This window comes from Marmota marmota, unplaced genomic scaffold (assembly GCF_001458135.2).
Source record: "Marmota marmota marmota unplaced genomic scaffold, marMar, whole genome shotgun sequence".
Lineage (NCBI taxonomy): Eukaryota > Metazoa > Chordata > Mammalia > Rodentia > Sciuridae > Marmota > Marmota marmota.
Window position 1 is genome coordinate 29,699,151 of NW_025999982.1, and position 8,861 is coordinate 29,708,011.

Genomic DNA, 8,861 nt, shown 5'->3' on the forward strand with positions numbered 1-8,861 from the left:
TGAAATAGCAAAATATCCCAAATATTATACATAAATATATTTCATAGGATCTCTATAATATAGAATTTGACACAGAAACATAAAAATATATTTTTAAAGTGAAAGGAGCTGATGACTAATAAAAAATATAATAGATGGCAAAATTTAGTACAGATCATAAACAAGAAACATGGAAGAAGGAAGTGAGTAGTAGAATTATTCACCATGGACATCAGCAATGGTGACTTGAGTTGGAAAGAGTGGAATCCTCAGTGACCAGTGCAACAAAGGAAAATAGTGGAGTAGAACATGTAACAATAGCCATTCTGAGGAACTAAGAAGGGTAAGTCCAAGGCATAAATTTATTGTTTCCAATGTAGATCAGGGTTTGTACACATAGTACTTGTTCTGGTTTGGATATGTGATGTCCTTCAATAGCTCTTGTATGACAACACAGGGGAAGTTAAAGATAAGTGACTGGGTTATGAGAGCTTTAAGCCTGATCAGTGCATTAATCAGTTTATACAGATCAACTGTAGGTGGAAGCAGGAAGCTGAAGGAGGTAAATCACTGAAGCTATGCCTTTGGGATTTGTATTTTGTCCCTGTGATCTCTGCTTCCTAAAGGCCAGGTTCTGAACTTCTTTCCTCTACCACACTCTTTCATGATATCCTGCCTCACCTTGAGTCCCAGAGCTATTAAGTCAGTCTTCCAAGGATTGAGAACTCTGAAACTATAAGCGAAATAAACTTTATTCTCCATTGATTGTTTTTGTCATGTCTTTAGGGCACAACAACAAAAAAGATGACTAGATTAATATTCCTATATATTTTTGTACTTTTTTGGAGGTGGGGTGTGGGAGGGTCGTTACCAGGGATTGAACTCAGGGGCACTCCAACACTAAGCAAAATCCCCAGATCTGTTATTTACAGATAGGGTCTTGCTGAGTTGCTTAGTGCTTTGCTTTTACTCGTGAGCCTCCAGCTTCAGCCTCCGGAGCCGCCGCGATTACTGTGCCCAGGCTATGTTTTTGTACTTTCTGATGTAACTTATGGATAATACTAAGGAAATAATGTGGACTGCTTATGTCCCCCAAGAAATTCACATTTTGTACCCTAACCTCCAATATGATGGCATTTGGCGATTGGGACTCTGGGAGGTAATTAGGTTTAGATTAGGACATGAGAGTATTTCATGATAGGATAGTGATCTTATAAGAACAGAAATATTTCTGTCTTTCCCCATAATATGTTATGTACAGAGGGAGAAATGTCTATCAGCAATCCAGAAAGAGGGCTCTTACCAGGATCCAAGTCTGCTGTAAACTTGATCTTCTGTTTCCATTCTCTTGAGGTGTGACAGATAAATTACTTTTTAAAAAATCACCCTATTGTACTCTGTCAAAGCAACTTGAGTTGACCAGTAAGGGAAGGTGTACTGAATTCAGCATTACTTTAAAAAATCAAAGCCTTTAACTCTGTAATGTACTACCTTATTATTTTCTATCCATTATTTTTACTTATATGTTACAGAAGAGTCTATTTAGATATATTTATAAAAACATAGAGTATATCTTATTCTAATTAGAATTTTTAGACATAAACCACAAGCCACTAATTAGAGAAGAAAGGAAGAATATAGTCTAGTATAGCCAATTTAAAATATTTGCAGTTATGAGAAAACATGGAATAGAAAATAGAAAATTATTTAGAAAGATGTATCACATGAGGTTCCTGACCTGGATGGGAAGAATACAAATATTCAAAATACATCTAATTTCATTTGTATAAGTATTACAGAGTTGTCAAAATAGAAAATTTCAACATATTTATCTGGTAACATAATTTCTATACGTGTCTTAATAAAATAATCTTGTAATAAAGCATATAAAATAATAAAGCATATAAAATAATCTTGTAATAAAATATACAAAATAACATCAAGTTAATCCAGAAGCCAGTAAGTTTAATGTGCATAAGAGCCTTTACAGATTTTATGTCTCAAGAGTTTCCTATCATAGGGAGATAATGGAAGATTTTGAATGTCATATACTTACTCTTCTATGATACTTTATCTTTAATTTGAGTGTATCATAAACAGATAAATAGATAACTTTCAAGGTTTCTTCACAGGTACAGTTAATTAAAGATGATAATACTCAAATATGAAATTCTAGGCCCAAGGAAGAAAGGGCCATCTGTGATAATAAAGTATACTGGGGTAACTGAGCACTACATGTAGGTGTCTTGTAACCCAGGTGTAACAGGGTCTGATAAAGCAAGTACTGGACAGGATCTTAGCAAATGTCCTATAAAGTGCAAACCGGGGGAAAACAATGCTTGTAAAAAATATATTACTTTGGAATATAGAGAATCAATGCAAGATGTTGCTCTGGCTTCTGTTTCTGCCAAGAGTAATAAATGATCTGTGTCTTTAATTCAGGAGCATTAGGGCCTCATGTTCATGTGTGTGTGTGTTTGTGTGTGTGTGTGTGTGTGTGTGTGTGCAAGAATCTGATAAGGTGAAATGTTAACTTGTGAGTAGTTTACAACATCAGATATTTTGAGTTTTCTGACTATGTGTATTTATGATCTCTTTGAGTGTCATTTATCTATTTATTTATGCAATGTCATGTACCTATTTGGTCTTTATGCATTTATTCAAGAAAGATCTTAAGTTATATGATGTGCAAGGTAGACTTTTAGATGCTCTTTTGATCTAGTCCTCAGGAGCTAGAGGAGATACACACACACACACACACACACTCTTACTTAAATAATTATGTAAAATTTAAAGCACAATCAAGTAAATACCATAGGAAAGGCACTAGTTAGATATGATTTAATGTTCAAAAATGCAACAGTCATTTCTAGCCAGACTTAGGTAATAATTCTTGAATGAGATAATATATCAGTTATGTCAGGCTTATAGAAATCAGGCTGTCATTCTGAGAATTGGATTTCCCTGAAAATAACTAATTATCAAGACTGATTGAGTAGTATTTAAATAGAATTATTTATGAAGGAAATTCTAGATTATGAAATACCTATAGATATTTTCTGTAATGATTTGTAGTAATTTCAAAAGAACTTAAATAGGAGAAGTAGAAATGAAAGAAAATGACAGATGTGAGATATATTAAGAGAGGAATGTGTAGAATTTAATGTCTTGTAGGGCAAAAGAATATAGCAAGGAGAGAAAGCAGTCATAATGGATTCTAACACTGAAAAAGAGAACCTTAAAGTTAGTCATATTCTTACTGCTATAATAAAAACTTGATACAAGTAACCTATAAGGAGGAAGGTTTATTTTAGCTCATGGTTTCTAAAGTTTCAGTCCATAGTTTCTAGACCCTGTACCTCGTGGAGGTATAGTACCTAGTGGAGGTATAATACCTCATGGAAGGGATTGTGTGGCAGAGTAGCTGCTCATCTCAGTGTAGCAGGGAAGCAAACAGAAAGTAAGGGGCCAGGATCCCATTATCCCTAGAATGTCCCTCATGATCCAATTTCCTTTCATGGGCCCCACCTCATAAAGTTCCTATTACCTTCAAATAGGATCACAGGCTGCCAATTAAGCCTTCAGCACATGGGCCTTTAGGGTACATTCAGGATCCAAACTATAAGAAAGGCCTGGTGGTGCTCAACTGTACTCCTAATGACTTGGAAGGCTATAGTAGGAGGATGCTTACAGCTTCAGCAATTTAGTGAGACCTTCAGTAACTTAGTAACTCTCTCAAAAATTAATAATAATAATAATAATAATAATAATAAAGAATTATGGACATGGTTCTGTGGTAAAGTACCGAATCCCCAGTACCTAAATAAATAAATTAAAATTTTAAAAAGAATCCAAACTATAGCAATTGTATGGATTAGCTTACTCAGTTTTTGTTCCAAACTCTGACTAGTGTATTTTTCTCTGCCATGGCTCCCAGAAAGCTATAAACTATATATTCTAGCTTCCCACGTACTGAAATTTTTTAATATGATTTAGATAGTACTAATCAGATCTACAAATCTGATTTACTCATGCAAGAACTTACACTCAAAATTGGATTAAGTGAAGAAAAGAAAAAAAAATGAGATAAGTGCATTAGTTATCTGTTTGCTGGTGTAGATATTGGCAGAGGCAATGATGTTCTGCCACCCCTAGATTCATGGTGTTGTGGTTACTTGCCTCAGAAGCAGGAACATTCATGTTTTTGCCATCACGTTTCTGTATAATGCTTTCAGGAAATGATGAGTAGATATCAGTTTCAGCAGAGGCAATGTCTTTTGGAAGACAGATGTTTCGGAAGTTTTGTCTAAAATGTACTGCTTCAGTCTTTCTGATTATGTAACAAGAGAAGTGTCAGATAAGAAATTTTCTAGTTATAGTTTTAGTGGAAACTTAATCAGTGGAAATTAAGGAAATTAAATTAAAACTTAATTAGTGGAAACAACTCATATTTTGATGCCAGTGACAAAAGAGAGGGGGCGGGATCTAGAGGACTAAATATTTAAAGAAGGAAACAATTTATTCTCAAATATGCCAAGTTTTTTTTTGTGTGTGTGTTTGTGTGTGTGTGTGATTAAAGATAATACATCTATCTTTGGAAATAAATACATGATGGGAATAAAGATTTGAAAAAAAAATATGTCAATAGCTGAGAATAGGTTTAATCTGAAAATCAAGAAAATATAGAACTGGAATAGGAATACAGGATAAATCATTAGGATTGCAATCCAAACGAAAAACAAAATTGTGGACAGTTCACTGTGTACGCTACAATATTTAATACTGGCTTATGCTAATCAAATAGTAATATACTTGATTGGTAATAGCTTGAATTTCATCTTTCTACATGATTAAGTTGTTGAAATAATCACAATAATAACCACATGATATATTCTAGCTATACTGATCTCTTTATCATGACTTTCCTTCATAGTTATTGAGAGAAGGTGAATAAGGAATATTTCAGTAAAGATACAGAAGATTTGCAATATGCCTACATATGGTCTTGGTTTAAGTTATCGCTGATTCTTTTCTTTATCAATCAGAGTAGAGATATAATTACTTTGCATAGATACAATCAAAAAAGCATATGTATATGAAATAGTACACAAATTAATAATTATCTTTTCTCTTTAAATAATGTAACTAGTAATGGCTTAATCTTCAACTAAAGTTCTAACCTCCCTAGGTCATAGCCACATTTCTTAACTCTAAAATGAACCATTGAAAAATCTTAAGTTTTCTACATTTGTGTGACTCCTAGAGAAAGTACATAAAGTAGTTTTGAGTTTCTGGTGAAAATAGATCAGATTTGTGTCCATCTTAAATATTTGAAATATTTAGCAATATGAATTTGGTAATTTATATTAATTTATGCACATTTAAAAGGAGGATTACAATACTGACTTCATAATATTATTTATGAGAATTAAGAGGCAATTCAAAAAAAACGTGTTATGTTATTTATATATCCAATAAGAGTCAAACATTTTTGAACTGACTTGACTCTTAAAAGGTGACACTATATTTTTAATGATTAATAACTGTCAACTTTAAAAATAAATCTCCATAATAAAAACATTCATTAAATAATAAAGCATATTTTAACATTTTTAAATTGTCATATTTTTAAAAGAAATAAATTAATACATAACAATTTAAATATTGGTCACTCCATATGACTACAATAATACCGGGGAAATTTAAAAAATTATCAGTGAAAAAATATCACACCTAAATAATTCCAAAAGCATGATGATTGGGTGTTCATGCTATTGTGTGAGATGTGCCTCCCTCGACATCATCAACATCAGCACATTACCTGTCTGACTTGAAAAAAAAAAAGAAATCATAAGATTAAATGATTTTGAATATTCAATACTAATCATTTTAATAAAAGCTGGATTTTCTATTTCTTTTTTTTTTCTTCCTTGGGAAATTGTGGGGTTCGCCCCCCCCAAGAATTGTTTTTCTTTTTAAAATTTTACTTACTTTTGAAAACAGGGGTTGCTCAAACCTAAACATCAATGATCAATGGATAATTTCAAAATAGAATGCTTTTATAGTTCAAAAAAACTCATGCCCTACATAGGATACAAGTTATTCATAAATTACTAGAGTTTATATGTCAGTTCACTTCACAGTCACATATTTCCTGTAAGGAAACTGAGGTCTAGAGTTTCTAAATTACTTGTCAAGAGCAATAAAGCAAGTCAATGTCTTCAGAATGAATCATAGCTACTATACCAGCTGGAAACCTTTCTTTGCTTCTGAAAATGTCCTATGGCAAAATGCAGGGGCTTCCTCATTCAGTGATGTGAGCCAAGGCAAGGAGCGCCTATAATGTCCCTTCTGAGGGCTTACATTAGTTCCAAACAGGAGGCAGAAAATTAGAGATAGTTGAAACTATATTTCAATTTGTCTAGAACGACTTGAAGAGTACATACTCATTTTCCAAAAATTTTATTAATAGCTCTGTTTTCACTCTAAAAATTACACTGATATCAGTATAAAATTATAGAAATCACTTTATTCATAGCTTACCAAATTTTATCTCCTCTATTAGTTGTGACTTTTAAAAGGCTTTACACTGAGAAGAATCTCTGTTTTGTTGTGTTGCTGTGACTAGCTGGAAAACTAAAAATCATTATATGAAAACAAAACAAAACAAAAACCTTACTTGACCCCAATATTCATCCATCCTTGGTATCAACTTCAAATTTATTATGAAAGCATTCAAGGAGGAAAAGCTGAAAAGCAGAGAGAAATCAAAAGTGAACCATTTCCCACTGTTACTGTTAAGATTTGTAACCAGTTTGGACAATTTAGCAAGTGACTGTCTCAAAACTTTTAAAGTAAATAATGAGGACTGGGGGTGTAGCTTAGTGTTAGAGTACCCTGGGTTCAATTCCTAGTACCACAAAAACTTAAAAGGAAAGAAGAGAGGTGGGAATGATGGAGGAAAGTGGGAAAGAAGGAAGAGGTAAAGAAATTTAAGATATATGTTTTTCTTCAAAAAAAAAAAAAAAAAGACTTGTAAAGAGGAAGCAGCATTAGGTTTGGAGGTTCAAATAACTCCATCTGAATGAAATTTAATTATAAGTTGTGCCCCAGCCAGAGCTAAAATCAATCTTAGAAAGCATAATACTAAGCCTATTGACCACAGAGAGTAGAGATTGAACTCAAGAAATAATCAAAGATGCCAAGAAGAATAGAACAATAATATGCTTCAACATATTTGTCCTTTAAAAAAATAAAACTGGAACATTTAAAAAATGCATGACATACAAATGAAGAGAAATTAAATGAAATAAGAATCACAGTTGAATCCTATGTAGCAGACAAAATATAAAGGAATTCCTGTAAATAACTTAAAATTGTAAGGAAAATTTGGATATAATAGGTGACGGGCTATGTATTTGAGAGATAAACCAAACTGAAAAGAATGCAAATAAGAGCATTGAAAAATTATGAAATTTATTCAATTATAAACAGAGTTTCTGTAGACCATATAAAATGGCAGCAAAATGTGTTGAACAGCAAAAATAGGGAAATAAAATAAATGAAAAATTAAAATAGAGAGAAAAATAGTTTTAAGACTATAATGAAGTTGTGGATTATTTCATAATAAGGGAAAAACAAATCCATATTAAACAAAAATCATATATATCTAAGGAACTTTGAAATCTCTAGAAATATAAGGCTTTTCCCATAAGATTTGACATAAAGAAAATTGTCCACCTCTCACTATTCTATTCAAAATCTTATGTGAGGTCTTATCCAGTGCAATAAAAACTAAATAATCCAAAATAAAACATAGTTTGGAAAGCAAGGTGTAAAACTGTATTTGTTTGTATGAGCCATGATCAGCCATGTGAAAGTCCATAATGGTTCCACAAAAAGACGATAAAGAGCGATATGTTCATTGTGGTTGCAGAATACAAGATTGCTATATAAGAACCAACTGAATTTTATATTAGCAAAAAATTTAGAATAATATTTTATATATCATTTATATAATATAAAACTAAAACACTAAAGAAAGTTTGGCACTTAGATAAAACTTTATGAATATAGACATATTAAATTAACAGATCAGGAGAATTACTAACTCTAGGATATCCACTCTCTCCCACACAGTCTACAGATTGAATATAAACCCAAAAAACAATCTCAGCAGAAAATGTTTTATGCATTGTCAAGCTGATTTCAATATTCATTTGAAAATTCAATTACCCTAACATATGAATTTCAATTTGAATTTAAAACTTCAAGTAACTGGAATATTTTTAAATAAATGTTAAACTCAGCTAGAAAATGCATACAATCATTTTTTTAAAAAAATCAATAGAAAAATTATACTACTGATCCAATAATTACATAAAAAGTGATTTTAATCAATTCCTAAAAAGTTATTTTGAAGAATGTAATATTTTCATGAGTAAAATAATATTAATCAATAGAAAAGAACAGATAGTTGTAAATAGAATCTCACATATATAGCCAAACAAGATTGACAAATTAGCCAGCTAAAAAAATATAGAGAAAGTCCTTTTTAATAATAGTGCTAGAACCTCTGTGTATTTAGGTATACTTAATAATAATAATTATTAATATAATTATAATAATTTTTAATTTATTAAAAACAAAATATATTTAAAATGCCTAATCTCCTTAAATATAAAAAGCAAAAATGATTTTATTTTTTTTTCCCTTAGGAGTTATACAAATGGAAAAAAGGCATTTTCTGATCCTTGTAACAGCAACAACAGAAAATCTGCAAATTCAAAACTTTCATGAATTTATGGTCATTTGGTAATGAACTAGACTGAAGTGTAAAATCCAGCACTCCAAAGAAAGGTTTCTCATTTGGAGCATACACT

The 8,861-nt window shown here is 31.5% G+C and overlaps 1 non-coding gene across 1 annotated transcript; it reads left to right on the forward strand.

Annotated features, from left to right (window-relative positions):
* Window positions 1-5,710: 5,710 nt before the first annotated feature.
* On the forward strand, window positions 5,711-5,810 carry LOC125617565. Its single transcript, XR_007348603.1, has one exon. It is a non-coding gene; the product is annotated as a small nucleolar RNA U13 (small nucleolar RNA).
* Window positions 5,811-8,861: the final 3,051 nt, after the last annotated feature.